This window comes from Pleurodeles waltl, chromosome 4_2, assembly GCF_031143425.1.
Source record: "Pleurodeles waltl isolate 20211129_DDA chromosome 4_2, aPleWal1.hap1.20221129, whole genome shotgun sequence".
Lineage (NCBI taxonomy): Eukaryota > Metazoa > Chordata > Amphibia > Caudata > Salamandridae > Pleurodeles > Pleurodeles waltl.
Window position 1 is genome coordinate 743,508,167 of NC_090443.1, and position 14,908 is coordinate 743,523,074.

At 45.6% G+C, this 14,908-nt stretch overlaps 1 protein-coding gene across 2 annotated transcripts in view; it reads right to left on the reverse strand.

Moving 5' to 3' along the window:
• GPSM2 (G protein signaling modulator 2) overlaps positions 1–11,877 on the reverse strand; it is a 397,434-nt gene extending 385,557 nt beyond the window's left edge. Inside the window, exon 1 of one of the 2 annotated variants that reach the window (XM_069232396.1) lies at positions 11,577–11,877. The gene's annotated coding sequence lies outside the window, so the exon portion shown is untranslated. The remainder of the gene's footprint in view (positions 1–11,576) is intronic. The other variant, XM_069232397.1, reaches the window with a different exon arrangement.
• Between the last annotated feature and the right edge of the window lie 3,031 nt (positions 11,878–14,908).

Sequence of the window (14,908 nt, forward strand, 5' to 3'; positions counted from 1 at the left end):
GATGTTTGAACGTTTCTTTGTATACAATGAAAGAGTATTCTATATTCGTTGAGAAAATTATATACAGGAGGATATATGATGACTATGAAGATGAAATATTACCTATGCATGACAACTGAGGAAGACTGGTGATTTAAAAGTTGAAGTTTACTCGGAGTATAATTTTAAATGGGTTGGAGGAAATACAAAAGTCTCGGTCTGAGACACAAAGAAGTGCACTGTGGAGACAGTGCTCAATGAAGCAGCAGTGCAACAAACTATGTATTCACGCCTATGATCAGAAGTAGATACCCTCACGCACACAAGCTTTTTGGATGGAGAGAATGCATTAGCAAACAGATATTTTACAAGGGAATGCATTGTCTGCTTGCACAATTCTACATTAATTTCAGGACATGTAAAAAAGCAACTCAACAGATGATAATTGTTTAGTATAAATACTGAGTACAAGTCTATAAAGAATTTCTGAATCATAGCTTGTCATTTTTCCCAGTCTGCGAAGTAGCAATAAGAACTCCACAGGAAAGACCTACATACTGGAAGAGTTGGGCCACCATATCTGCTGCATCAACACTGTTGCATGATAGTAGACTCTGGGCCTCATTCTGAGTTTGGTGGGCGGTGGAGGCTGCACGCCAAACTCTTTGAGCCGGCTGGCCCTATCACGTGGTTGCCGCTAGCCCATAGAGAAACCCCCACAACACGGACGCTGGCTTGTAATCGAGCTAGGGCAATGTTGCGGTGCGTCGGGTGCGAAAACACCGTCACGCTTTTCACTGCCTTTAAATCCGGCATGAAGCGACAGAGCTGTCCACGGGGGGCCTGCACTGCCAAATGCATGGGCAGTGCAGGGGCACCCAAGCACCCCATCTCCGCCAGATCTTGAATGGCAAGAGCTGGCAGACAAGGGACTCTTAACCCCAGGGCAGTGCTGCAAGCAGATTAAGACCGCCTGCGCCGCCAGTCCACCCGTGACGCTTTTGCCACAGTCGTAATGAGGTCGGACCGCCACCTCGAGTGTGGCGGCCTTAAGACCACCACACTCCTAAAGAGGGCCTATGATTGGTAGAACTGAGGCTTACGTTCAGGCAGTAAGCAAAATGATTGTAAGATAGTTGGGTTATGAAAAGTGTCTTAAAAGGCAGTGATTTCTTTTACTGGCGTGGACTGCAGGGTTTACACAACCAATGTGATGAACTGAGCTAGGGTGATGTGCCGCTGTTCTTTCAGACAATAGTCAAGCTGCACAGTTTGGAACTGTGCAGCTTTGAAAGAAATGTGATAAAGACCAATGTAGCGGCTATTACAATCTGCAAAGTGTAAAATTACCAGAACGAGCTGTAGGAAGACTCTCTTAGAACAATGGAGCGTCGGCAAAGGCTCTTTCAGCAGATACAAGTGGTGGAATTCTGTTTTGGAGACTGCATTGATTGGGGGTAAATTACTCATTTAGATAGCAGTCAAGGACACACGGCAATCTGGGCCTACATCCAACAGAAAATCTCACTAAAATCTGGGCATTTAAATTAGTTTGCCTTTTGCTGTATGAAAGAGGACTCACATCGTCCTTCAAAAAAAATTCTCGCTATGAGCCCGTTCAAATCAGCCTTTCTCAAGTAGTTCATGTTACACAGGAAACATCACTAGCAACGTGGTCAATGCAAAGCTACGTGTTTACTACGCATGCCTTTACCACGCATATGCACAGTAATGGCAGAGAGCAGTCCGGGCGGAACAGGAAGAAGTAGTGACCAGTGAAGAGAGAGGTAAGTGGGGCGAGGTTTGGGGGAGGCTGGGGTAGCTTTTAGGACAGAGTCAGAGGCTCAAGTAGCTTTTAGGACAGGGTGGGGAATGTTTGAGGGTTCTCGTTCAGGGTCGTTTTAGGACAGGGTAGCTTTTAGGGTTTAGAGCTGGGGTGGGGAATATTTTAGGACAGGGCAGGCTTTAGGACAGGGCATTGTAGCTTTTAGGGCAAAGGTCGGGTAGTCTTTAGGATAGGGCAGGGTAGTTTTCAGGACAGGGTGTGTTCGTTTTTCGGACAGGGTAAGTTTTAAAGTTTAGGATGGGGGGGTCGGGGTAGTTTTTAGGACAGGGCAGGGTGGGGTAGGTTTTAGGTTTCAGGGCGTGGATCAGGATGTTCTCTGCTGAAGAAGGGACTAACCCAGAAACACATGTGTCCAGAGATGCACAGTAAAGGCTGTACCTACTTAAAGGTGAAATATTTAAAAATTAATGGAGTTCGTTTTTTGAAGATACTACATCTACCATGATGCAATGGGGCAGATTAATTGCTGGGATGTCAGGCAGGTGCGCTCCTAACTGTTTGTGACTTTAAAGGCTCCCTTGAGCTATTGGGCTGACGAGCTCTGGAGCAGGCACCAGCAGGCCAGGGAAGAGGTACTGAAACCGGGTGATTTATGGCAGCATTCCCAGCACCCCGCAAATATGTTCTCTGCTGAAGAAGGGACTAACCCAGAAACACATGTGTCCAGAGATGCACAGTAAAGGCTGTACCTACTTAAAGGTGAAATATTTAAAAATTAATGGAGTTCGTTTTTTGAAGATACTACATCTACCATGATGCAATGGGGCAGATTAATTGCTGGGATGTCAGGCAGGTGCGCTCCTAACTGTTTGTGACTTTAAAGGCTCCCTTGAGCTATTGGGCTGACGAGCTCTGGAGCAGGCACCAGCAGGCCAGGGAAGAGGTACTGAAACCGGGTGATTTATGGCAGCATTCCCAGCACCCCGCAAATATGTTCTCTGCTGAAGAAGGGACTAACCCAGAAACACATGTGTCCAGAGATGCACAGTAAAGGCTGTACCTACTTAAAGGTGAAATATTTAAAAATTAATGGAGTTCGTTTTTTGAAGATACTACATCTACCATGATGCAATGGGGCAGATTAATTGCTGGGATGTCAGGCAGGTGCGCTCCTAACTGTTTGTGACTTTAAAGGCTCCCTTGAGCTATTGGGCTGACGAGCTCTGGAGCAGGCACCAGCAGGCCAGGGAAGAGGTACTGAAACCGGGTGATTTATGGCAGCATTCCCAGCACCCCGCAAATATGTTCTCTGCTGAAGAAGGGACTAACCCAGAAACACATGTGTCCAGAGATGCACAGTAAAGGCTGTACCTACTTAAAGGTGAAATATTTAAAAATTAATGGAGTTCGTTTTTTGAAGATACTACATCTACCATGATGCAATGGGGCAGATTAATTGCTGGGATGTCAGGCAGGTGCGCTCCTAACTGTTTGTGACTTTAAAGGCTCCCTTGAGCTATTGGGCTGACGAGCTCTGGAGCAGGCACCAGCAGGCCAGGGAAGAGGTACTGAAACCGGGTGATTTATGGCAGCATTCCCAGCACCCCGCAAATATGTTCTCTGCTGAAGAAGGGACTAACCCAGAAACACATGTGTCCAGAGATGCACAGTAAAGGCTGTACCTACTTAAAGGTGAAATATTTAAAAATTAATGGAGTTCGTTTTTTGAAGATACTACATCTACCATGATGCAATGGGGCAGATTAATTGCTGGGATGTCAGGCAGGTGCGCTCCTAACTGTTTGTGACTTTAAAGGCTCCCTTGAGCTATTGGGCTGACGAGCTCTGGAGCAGGCACCAGCAGGCCAGGGAAGAGGTACTGAAACCGGGTGATTTATGGCAGCATTCCCAGCACCCCGCAAATATGTTCTCTGCTGAAGAAGGGACTAACCCAGAAACACATGTGTCCAGAGATGCACAGTAAAGGCTGTACCTACTTAAAGGTGAAATATTTAAAAATTAATGGAGTTCGTTTTTTGAAGATACTACATCTACCATGATGCAATGGGGCAGATTAATTGCTGGGATGTCAGGCAGGTGCGCTCCTAACTGTTTGTGACTTTAAAGGCTCCCTTCAGCTATTGGGCTGACGAGCTCTGGAGCAGGCACCAGCAGGCCAGGGAAGAGGTACTGAAACCGGGTGATTTATGGCAGCATTCCCAGCACCCCGCAAATATGTTCTCTGCTGAAGAAGGGACTAACCCAGAAACACATGTGTCCAGAGATGCACAGTAAAGGCTGTACCTACTTAAAGGTGAAATATTTAAAAATTAATGGAGTTCGTTTTTTGAAGATACTACATCTACCATGATGCAATGGGGCAGATTAATTGCTGGGATGTCAGGCAGGTGCGCTCCTAACTGTTCGTGGATCAGGATAGTTCTAAGGACAAGGAGGGGTAGTGTTTAGGACAGGTAGGTTTTATGGTTTAGGGCGGGGGTCGGGTAGTTTTTAGGATAGGGTACGTTTTAGGACAGGGCAGGGTAGCTTTTAGGGCAAGAGCGGGGAGCCGGGGTAGTTTCTAGGACAGGGAAGGATATGGTTTAGGGTGGGGGGGATCGGGTTGTTTTAGGACAGAGCATAGTAGGGCGGGGGGTTAGGGCTCAGGGAAGGCGGTGGAAGAGGCAATTTTATGAGCTTGGGAGGGTGGAGTATGGTGTCAGGTGTATGGCGCCGGGGGAGGGGGGAGGGGGGGAATTACCACGCATGTCCCTTTACCAAACATAATATAGCACTACCACCATAAAGGTGGCAAAGTGCTACCAAATCAAAAACACACCCACAGAACACTGACATATTATCTTAGAACATTCAGATAAAACTAAGTTTACAAAAACTACACCATGATGCACACAACATCACATCATAATTATCGACCTGGAGAGCAATGCCTTTAAAGAACATTCTATTCTGGCCAAGCAATGGAACAACTAGTCTACAGAAAAGCTGAAAATTATTTCAGCCCTTACCCATTTGTTTGAGACACTACAAAGATCTCCCTAGATCGAGCACAACTTAGCTTCATACTAACCTACACAATCAGTTCTAAGCTGATCAATGAACAAACTTTCTACAAAGCCAAAGTCCAACAAACAATAGATACAGTCGACTGACAGGCTTTTCTGATCCACGTGAAAAGATGCTCAAAAAGAATGTGCTATAATGCCATGACAATGGTACCACAATATAAAAGTGAACAACATGACAACCTAAGAGATAGCGAAAGTTTGTGAACTCAAAACTGTATGTAGCACTCAAGCACAAAATCAGTTTGCAGGTCAAGCCAAACGTATTTCTTTAAAAATAACTTCTTCATTTACCCAAATGTAAACTTCTGTAATCAAGCAAATAAAATATTCTTAGCCAAAGTTGTAGCTGATTTCATATCTACTGACTGGCAGAATTGAGCAGGGTCTAGATCTAAAACAGCACTGATAAAAAAATGCTGCGGGTGACTTTACTCTAATGGAAAATGACAGCAAGTGCCCCAAGATCAGGGAGGCCGGTGCAATTTTACTCCCTTCAGCCCAAGCAACCAAAGGCTAAATTAGCAAAAATTCCTCTCTTCCAGACAATACAAGATCTGCTGGACCTTTCAGCCTCCAGACAGTCGGATTTAGGAGTTGCCTGTGACACAAAACAACACTTATGTTGCATTATTTGCCTACTGTTGTCTGGTGGAAGGTCCTTTAGGTACAGGTGGACTAAGACAGGAACAAATGTTACTCTGGTGTCCTACCCAAATCAATGGAATCAGGGTAAATGTCCTTTATGACTTAAGAAAAGTGGGTGTCCTACTAACAATTAAAGTATAACTGTCTGGGATGAAGTGATAGGCAGCAAGATGCCACCTCATAAAGAAACAGCAAGGGCAATTCGAATCTAAAACAAGGAAATCAGCTTCCCTAGAAGAGTAAAGAAATGAGAACAATGTGGGGTGTTCTGAATCAGTGTTTGTTAAGGACAGCAGCTTTTCAGGTGCTCAGTGCCTCACATTAGCAAGATATTAGTGGCTGTCTTGGTAGAATTTGAGCCACGGCCTCGTTACAGCTCACCCAGAGACTGTGGGGAACTGAGAGCATAGGAGCTGCCTAAGGCGAGAACTCACGCTACGAGTTTGGACTCTTATCCTAGGGTCATAAGGCGAGAGATCAGAGCCTACCAAGAGTTGAGTAGGTTCTACTCAGGCTGCCACTTTTGGTTGCTCTTCCAATATTTAGCTCGCCCCGTTGTCGCAGACGTACAGCGTTAGGCTTAAGTCTACCCAAGACACGAACCATGACTGCTGCTGCAACTGCCGATCTGTCACTCACTTGCCATTAAACCTACCTTAAAAAGGTTGTGCAGCCTCTATGAATGTTGTAATCTTGATAGCTGCAGTTCAGGTGCCATGCTGCTTAGGTAAACACACAAATTACTCTGCTCTGCTGCCTCTCTGACAAGCAGGTTCTCTTTAGACGACTGTAAACGTGCAACAATGCGGAAGGCCCCCCACCAATCAGTAATTAATGTTAAAGCACAGGTGGCAACAAAAGCACAAACTTTCAACAGATGATATTAAACAAACCACAATGTATACATCCAACATGGTACAGCTATGCCACATAGTTGGCTATTGCTGTGCTTAGAACAGAACTTGCCACCATGACAGGCCACACACCAACATCCAGAACAACACACTGAACACAATGATCCTACACAGCCCAGACTTAAAAGCACTCTCTCCACCCACCCACAATACAACAAAGTCAACATCCCAATTATAATGTGGATTCCTTAAACAGAACACACTTGGCTGACTCTCTAGAGCATGGGTACTCGCAAACATTTTCCCAGGGGCCAAAAAGTTTGGTCTGTGATGTGCCCGGGGGCCGCATTGATGCCAGGGCAGTGGAGGTCGGGTGCGGTGGCTGGCGGGGACTGGTGGCAAGATAGGTGTAGGGGAAGCGAAGGATATACATCTAGTGGCTGAAATAAACAATGGGAAACCAGAAAACCTGGAATTAATCTTGGTTTACCCACTTTTCTAAATTGTGTGATCCTAGGCAATTGTTTAATATCACATCCCCTCCTTTTCCTGCATTATCACATATAAGAGGAGCTCGAATTACATGATTTCATGGTGTGCACTGCACAAAACCCGCTTCTATGTTTATGTTGTTCATGTATAGTAGGAACCCAGGCCACCCATAAAGCGCACATACCAAGTGACGTGCCACTTTATTTTACTATTGGTGCTGTTCTCAGGGTAAAGGGAAGAATTAATGTTTCCAAATTTATGTTTGAAAACTATCACGTTTAAATGAATACATCTCAATGCAATGATAAAATAAATTGTACTAAGGTGAAAAGGTTCTGCATGTTAACTCAATACACTTTTTTAATTTTGAAGAGACTGTCTTAGTTTATGACACTTACGCTGCAAGATGTCTTTAAAAATGAAGGTGTTTCTAAAGTTAAGTGCAGGAGTCCCTAGTTATTTCCTTTCTTTTAAGTTTGAAATAAATGATTGTGTGTCTATTTAATATTTTTATTATTAGTATGGAATCGACCAAACAGCAGCCCAGTGCTCCTGTTGCCCAGGGGGGCGCACGTAAAGGCCAGAGGGGGCCCACATGAGGCCCGCGGGCCGTACTTTGAGTATCCATGCTCTAGAGCTATCAAGCACAAATAATTGCAGCAAAACTACTAACCGACTGCAACAGAGAGAGAACACTTTACTCCACCCAAGCAATGGACAACCAACCACCCAATTCAGTAAAAAAAAAAAAAAAAAAAAAAAAAGTCATTCTGCACATCCATCCACCCTTCCACATAAGACTCTACAAAGACCTCCCAAGATTGAAAGCAACTTGCCTTCACATTCAAGCATTCAAACAAAAACCTAAAAACATCATGATTAGGCATAAGCGTTCAACATCATATATTCCTGTTCCGGTCTAATAACCTAAAAGAAAAAAGCAGCGAGATATGGCAGAACTTTTGAGGCCTGACCTACACATATTAATTCCACCATACATTTTCACAATCTTTTCTGAAACTAAAAAATGTCAACTGGCTAACTAATCCATCGTCCATCCTGCTTTCGCCTAATCACTGGTGTAAAAGAAGCATTATTCACCAGTGCAGAAAGAGTAAGTCAAGCCTTTCACGGCCTGACTAAACGCAACAAACCAAGTAAAATGTGCACTGCGCAAACATTACGTGCAAAGTACAATTCATCGTACAAAGAGAGCGTTATGTAAACATGGAAGGCGAGATTACTTTACTGTAAAAAAAAAAAACTGCATCTTCTGTAAGCTTGTTGAGCTATAGAACAGACTCTTGTGCCCAGGGTTAAGCGACATGATTGATCGGGTACAATGATCCTCACGCCGTGCCCCTAGCAGCCTGCCCGCATACATAGATCACAATGACATAGGCGACTATGCCAAACTACACAGCCTGGCTAATAGCGATTTGGTTAGGTGACAGTCGGGATAAGAAGGGTGTTTCCGATTCATCCCGTAACGGCCCTTAATGAAAGAATAAAGAACCCTTCGACTCCCAGTACCCAATACCCTATTCAGCCCACGGTAATAATTGTATCTGATTATTAAAAATTGTTAGAAACTGCACCAGCCAAACATTACGCATAAAGTTTTGGGGATTAAAGGCCTTTATCGCCACCACCCTACAAATTCTTACTCCCAAGGCTAGGAATTATTTACGCAGCAGGGCCCTTTGATCTGCTAATAACTTTGGACATAGACACAGTATTATGCATAAATGTTTCATTCGACTGATGGCACAGGCGGCAGAGCTTGTCCTCCATTTTCCCCTTAGTCTGCCATTTAAGCGTGAACTCTAGCAGTGGGAAGAGGCTGAAGCGCATTTTCATGAGTTCCTTCTTGATGGTTAAACAAAGAGCTCAATCAAAGTAGGGCTATTCTTTGCAGGTTTCATACAAATTCATCACCGACCACCCATGGACTTGTTTTGCCAATAGCATTTTGTCCTCCGAACGGCTTTTTAACTGAATACGTTTATTCAAAGTTTTCTTTAAGATGGAATCACTTACATTCAGTTGCCATAAGTCAGAAAGACCTAGAATCTCTATACTGTTCTGCAAGCATGCGGCGAAGTGTCTTTTGTCCCGTTGCTGTGGTCTGTCCGGGGGCATTCCTCAAACGGTGACAGCATTTTACGAAAGCCCCTTGTCTGGCCAGTGCTTGCTTTGCCAGAGAGAACTCTAGTCTTACTTGGGCAGGGGAAGCAGACTTTTTGTTAGCTGGAACACCAGTTTGAATGGTCGTAATACGAGCTTCTCCAGGATGGCGGCATCCCTCCCTAGCATTATCTGCCCTCCATACGATGGGGTGGGGATCAGTTTTGATTTCATCATCATCATCATAAGTAGTGCCTTTAAAGGATTAATAAACCTATTTGACAATAAAAATAACAAAACAGTACTGTATTACATGTCAATAAAAATGTTATCTGGGCAGTACTTCCTCCCATCTAGGCAATTCAACACAATAAGCAATGTATGCTTTTAAAATGGCTGTTTAACAAGGAGTGGTGCCAAAATTGTCAACTAAATTAATTACTTAAAGTGGCATCTAGATTAAGTTGGGGTTTCTGATTTCTCCAAGCTTGACTGATTAAAGGGCTGCAGATGCTCCAAGAAGTAGGTTAAAAGGCAATGCACTGCCATCTTCATTATAAACAGGTTTCCATGAATCTAAAATATCCTTAGCAGCCAGAGAGCGTTAGTCGCTTGTGTTTTTGTTCTTCTATGATATGTTGCAGGAGTCAGTCAAGCAAGTAGGCTGACCAGATTTTGAGGACCAAAAACCGGGACAGGTCAGACATAAAAGAAGGACTAAAGGCATTACTCGCTTTTATATCTGGTCTGTCCCGTTTTTGTGCCTAGCTTTGTGAATGTGTGCCTATACATGTGTGCGTGTACACACACACACACGTATAACATTAGCTATGGCTTAACCTCCCACATTGCACCCCGAACCCACCTCTCTCTACTCCCCACTCCTCTCTGTTCGGAGCAGACAGGGAACTGTGCTGCCTGACATTAACAGATAAACTACTTTAATTATTTCATACTATGTAGGCGTCTTTAACTTATGCTTCCCTAGATGATCTGACCTTTGTCCCAAAAACCGGGACATTTATTTAAAATTAGGAGAAGCGTCGGGACACCGGGACAGTCCTCTAAAAACCGGGACCGTCAGGGAAATCCGGGACGTCTGGTCACCCTATCAAGGACATACTTGTGTAGCAGCAGTATGGTAGGAGCCACTCCTTCTTGTACAGAGAGCCTCAGCACGGCATGATGCAGCAGTCTGCGCAAACAGGATCTCAAAATATTAGGCATGGGGTATGGCGACTAAGCACCCCGGATCTACCAGGACAGTCCTGCGTAGGTCAAATCCACCAAACGGCACAAGCGTTCTAGTTGAAAAAGAACTACAGTTGGCTAACAGACTGCCAATTGCTTACCATTGGTTGACTTTACTCACTTACTTAGTTCTTATTTGATGAATCTCCTTGTCCGAGCTTGCCCATTTTGTGCTTATCCCTCTGCTTTTGCCTCCTTACCATCTCCCTGATTGGCTGGCTTCTATCCTCTTTCTTTTAGGGACCGGTCACAGCACCTTGCCAATGTTTGTTTTAACATCTCTACCTGCTAATGTCAGAACGTTTAGCAGATGAGCCTGTCTTCAGAATAAGGCAAGAGAACACTGGGGGGAAAAGTTTGCATGTGTTCAAGGGCAGGGTGAACTACCACCCCTATCAAAAAGCAATTAAGTTAACACAGGTAACAATGGGTGTACATCTTGTATGTAATTATCCGAGTGACTCACTGTCTTGAGTTTTCTACCTTGGTGGGGGATGTCAAATCACTGTGTGTACTTCTACTTAATTGGAATATTCCGGTTTGTTTTTTAAAAGCTGCTCTCCCAAAAACAGGGACTCTCAAGTCCCTACAGAACTGCCAGGAAGAGTCCTACTTAACCGGTTGCACTTTCGACAGAGTCAAATTCTTACAAAAGGAGAAGAGAAATAACAAATACACGAGTTAACAAAAAGTCCCAGGAAGCATGCCCTGGTGATGTAGTTCAGATCAGTGACAATAGATTCGATGACCATAGGAAAACCCTCAGTCTATTGTTGCTGCTGCCGATTAGAAGAGTGACTTTTAGTTACTTTTAAACGGTAAGGTATAACTTTTGATTCTTCCGAATGTCCTACTACAAGGGCCAGATTATATACAAAACTATCCTTCAACAATGACAAATCTATTTCAAGCCCCCGCCGAAACACGCGCGCTCACACACTTAACGCTCACATCAAGACGGGTGTTCTTCTTTACCATCCAACATTAAACAAATACTAATTTAAAAACCGTATCAGAAGCCATGGGATGGGTGTGTGAGTAACAGGATAACTCATGCTGAATGGCCGGACAGTAGTGGGGCACGGAATTTCTGCAGTACAAAGGGTCTCAGCAGACACTGAAATCGCAGTATCTTGAGCAGGTGAATCGTAGCAGTGTGGAGAGGGTGGTAACAGTTGCTCTCTTGTCTGCTTCGGTTAACGTTTGTAAATTTAGCGAGTGACATCGATTCAGAAAGACATAGCGCTGCCTGGGTGTTGCCAGCTGTCGGCGTACCATGCACACAAGTCAGCAATGCTCCAAGGGCCCCATGCACAATAAAAAAAACTGCACCAATTTCTCATGTACACTTACCTTCGCTCAGCAGCAGAGCAAACAGTCCACTTCAAAAAGTAACGCTCGGCTAACCTGTACCGCTTCCAAGCACTTCCGGCGGGTTACACTGTACAGCTTGTGTACAAAAGATCCCAACAGCACACTAGGGCCGTGCACCCACTGTCTTGTGACGTCACTAAGGGTCTCGAGGTGATCGCGATCCTGCACTTACAGAACACCCAGTTTAGTGACGTAACTTCTCCCCTGCCGCCTCCTACGCTGCAGAGCCGCCGGTTAACATTCCCAGGAGCCAGTACTCAAGCTGGGATACAACCACTGCGCCTGCGCAAGACACCCCAACATTACGGGATACAAATCTGCGTCTTTCGGTCGAGCCAATCGAGAGGGTAGAAAGAGCACTTGGTTTCACTAAACTGACGTTGATTGGCCGGAAGCATGAATGGGCGCAGGACGTCTGGTCTGTCCTTTACTCCTTCAACCGCGCGGCGTGAGAGCTCCGAAGGGCGGCGTGCTGGGTTAACGAGCGGTTTCTCCTCGGTGTTCGTGCAAATGGAGTCAGAAGTTGGCGTTACAATTGAGTCTCGCGCTTGGGAATTTTTGTTTTCGATTAGAAAGCGAATTCATAAACCGAAGACAAGGACATCGAACGGAGAAAAATGCACCAGTGTCTGTAACTGATATAGAGCACTCTAGTATCTTAGGGTGGAGTTCACGATATATCGATATATTAAAGTGGAAAAAAACAAAAATGTGCTAAAACGAGAGTTGACGTGCTTGAAAAACGTATGGGATCTGATCCCGAGATCAAAAGGGATACGGAGTGGCTAAAAAGAACAAAATGTGCTGTAACACTTATTTTGTTGGTCTCCTGACTTCATATAAAAGAGCACGCACCTTAAATGAAAAATAAATCCAGAGGGTGACAGACTTGAACTCTGATGGGTGCAGTGGGGAAGAGTGACTTCTGTACTTTTAGTGCTATGAGATTGCAGCCTGTTCTAGAAAGACCGTACATAAATCGCTAATCTAAAGTTGCATTAGACAGTATAAGAAAGGCTGCCACAACACTTGCAGAAAGATTTTGGTTCAAGATTAGAAACGTGCTTTCAAACTCCAGATTTTGATAATACGCTTACACTAAGTAACGCAAACACGTTTTGATAGCTGTCAATTTAGAACATTTACTCCACAGTTCAGCTGGTAACACATTTACAACGCCTCTCAAAATAACAATTCTTTGTTCTCACCAAGGGTCAGATGTAGCATTGGTTTTTACCCATTCTGTGTCTATAAGAAAAAGTGTTCCTACATATGGCCCTAAGATTCAAGTGACTCCGTCCATTTAAGTCAGTACCGGCTTCCACGCAGACTTAACATTTGCAGATAAACAAAATGTAAATGTTCATAATTTTTCAGGCAGCAGGTCTCTGGCAATAAGCTAGTGTATTGTAGGAAAGTACCATCTTGCCTGGCATGTTACCCCCATATTTCACTGTATATATGTTGTTTTAGTTGTATGTGTCACTGGGACCCTGCCAGCCAGGGCCCCAGTGCTCATAAGTGTGCCCTGTATGTGTTACCTGTGTTATGACTAACTGTCTCACTGAGGCTCTGCTAATCAGAACCTCAGTGGTTATGCTCTCTCATTTCTTTCCAAAGTGTCACTAACAGGCTAGTGACCAATTGCACCAATTTACATTGGCATACTGGAACACCCTTATAATTCCCTAGTATATGGTACTGAGGTACCCAGGGTATTGGGGTTCCAGGAGATCCCCATGGGCTGCAGCATTTCTTTTGCCACCCATAGGGAGCTCTGACAATTCTTACACAGGCCTGCCACTGCGTGGACACCATTACACGCGTTCACTACATATAGGTCACTACCTATGTGTAGCTTCACAATGGTAACTCCGAATATGGCCATGTAACATGTCTATGATCATGGAATTGCCCCCTCAATGCCATCCTGGCATTGTTGGCACAATCCCATGATCCCACGGGTCTCTAGCACAGACCCGGGTACTGCCAAACTGCCTTTTCAGGGGTTTCACTGCAGCTGCTGCTGCTGCCAACCCCTCAGACAGGTTTCTGCCCTCCTGGGATCCAGCCAGGCTTGGCCCAGGAAGGCAGAACAAAGGACTTCCTCAGAGAGAGGGTGTTACACCCTCTCACTTTGGAAAAAGGTGTCAGGGCTGGGGAGGAGTAGCCTCCCCAGCCTCTGGAAATGCTTTCATGGGCACAGATGGTGCCCATTTCTGCATAAGCCAGTCTACACCGGTTCAGGGACCCCTCAGCCCTGCTCTGGCGCGAAACTGGACAAAGGAAAGTGGAGTGACCACTCCCCTGACCTGCACCTCCCCTGGGAGGTGCCCAGAGCTCCTCCAGTGTGCTCCAGACCTCTGCCATCTTGGAAACAGAGGTGCTGCTGGCACACTGGACTGCTCTGAGTGGCCAGGGCCAGCAGGTGACGTCAGAGACTCCTTCTGATAGGCTCCTTCAGGTGTTGCTAGCCTATCCTCTCTCCTAAGTAGCCAAACCCTCTTTTCTGGCTATTTAGGGTCTCTGCTTTGGGGAATTCCTTAGATAACGAATGCAAGAGCTCATCAGAGTTCCTCTGCATCTCTCTCTTCACCTTCTGCCAAGGAATCGACTGTTGACCGCGCTGGAAGCCTGCAAAACTGCAACAAAGAAGCAACAACGACTACTGCGACACTGTAACGCTGATCCAGCCGCCTTCTCGACTGTTTTCCTGGTGGTGCCTGCTGTGGGGGTAGTCTGCCTCCTCTCTGCACTAGAAGCTCCGAAGAAATCTCCAGTGGGTCGACGGAATCTTCCCCCTGCAACCGCAGGCACCAAAGAACTGCATCACCAGTCCTCTGGGTCTCCTCTCAGCACGACGAGCGAGGTCCCTTGAACTCAGCAACTCTGTCCAAGTGACTCCCACAGTCCAGTGACTCTTCAGTCCAAGTTTGGTGGAGGTAAGTCCTTGCCTCCCCACGCCAGACTGCATTGCTGGGAACCGCGTGTTTTGCAGCTACTCCGGCTCCTGTGCACTCCACGAAGATTTCCTTTGTGCACAGCCAAGCCTGGGTCCACGGCACTCTAACCTGCATTGCACAACCTCCTGAGTTGTCCTCCGGTGGCGTGGGACTCTCTTGTGCAACTTCAGGTGAGCACCATTTCACTCCACTTCGTAGTGCCTGTTCCGGCACTTCTGCGGGTGCTGCCTGCTTCTGAGAGGGCTCCTTGTCTTGCTGGGCGCCCCCTCTGTCCCCTGACGCAATTGGCGACATCCTGGTCCCTCCTGGGCCACAGCAGCACCCAAAAACCCTAACCGCGAGCTTTGC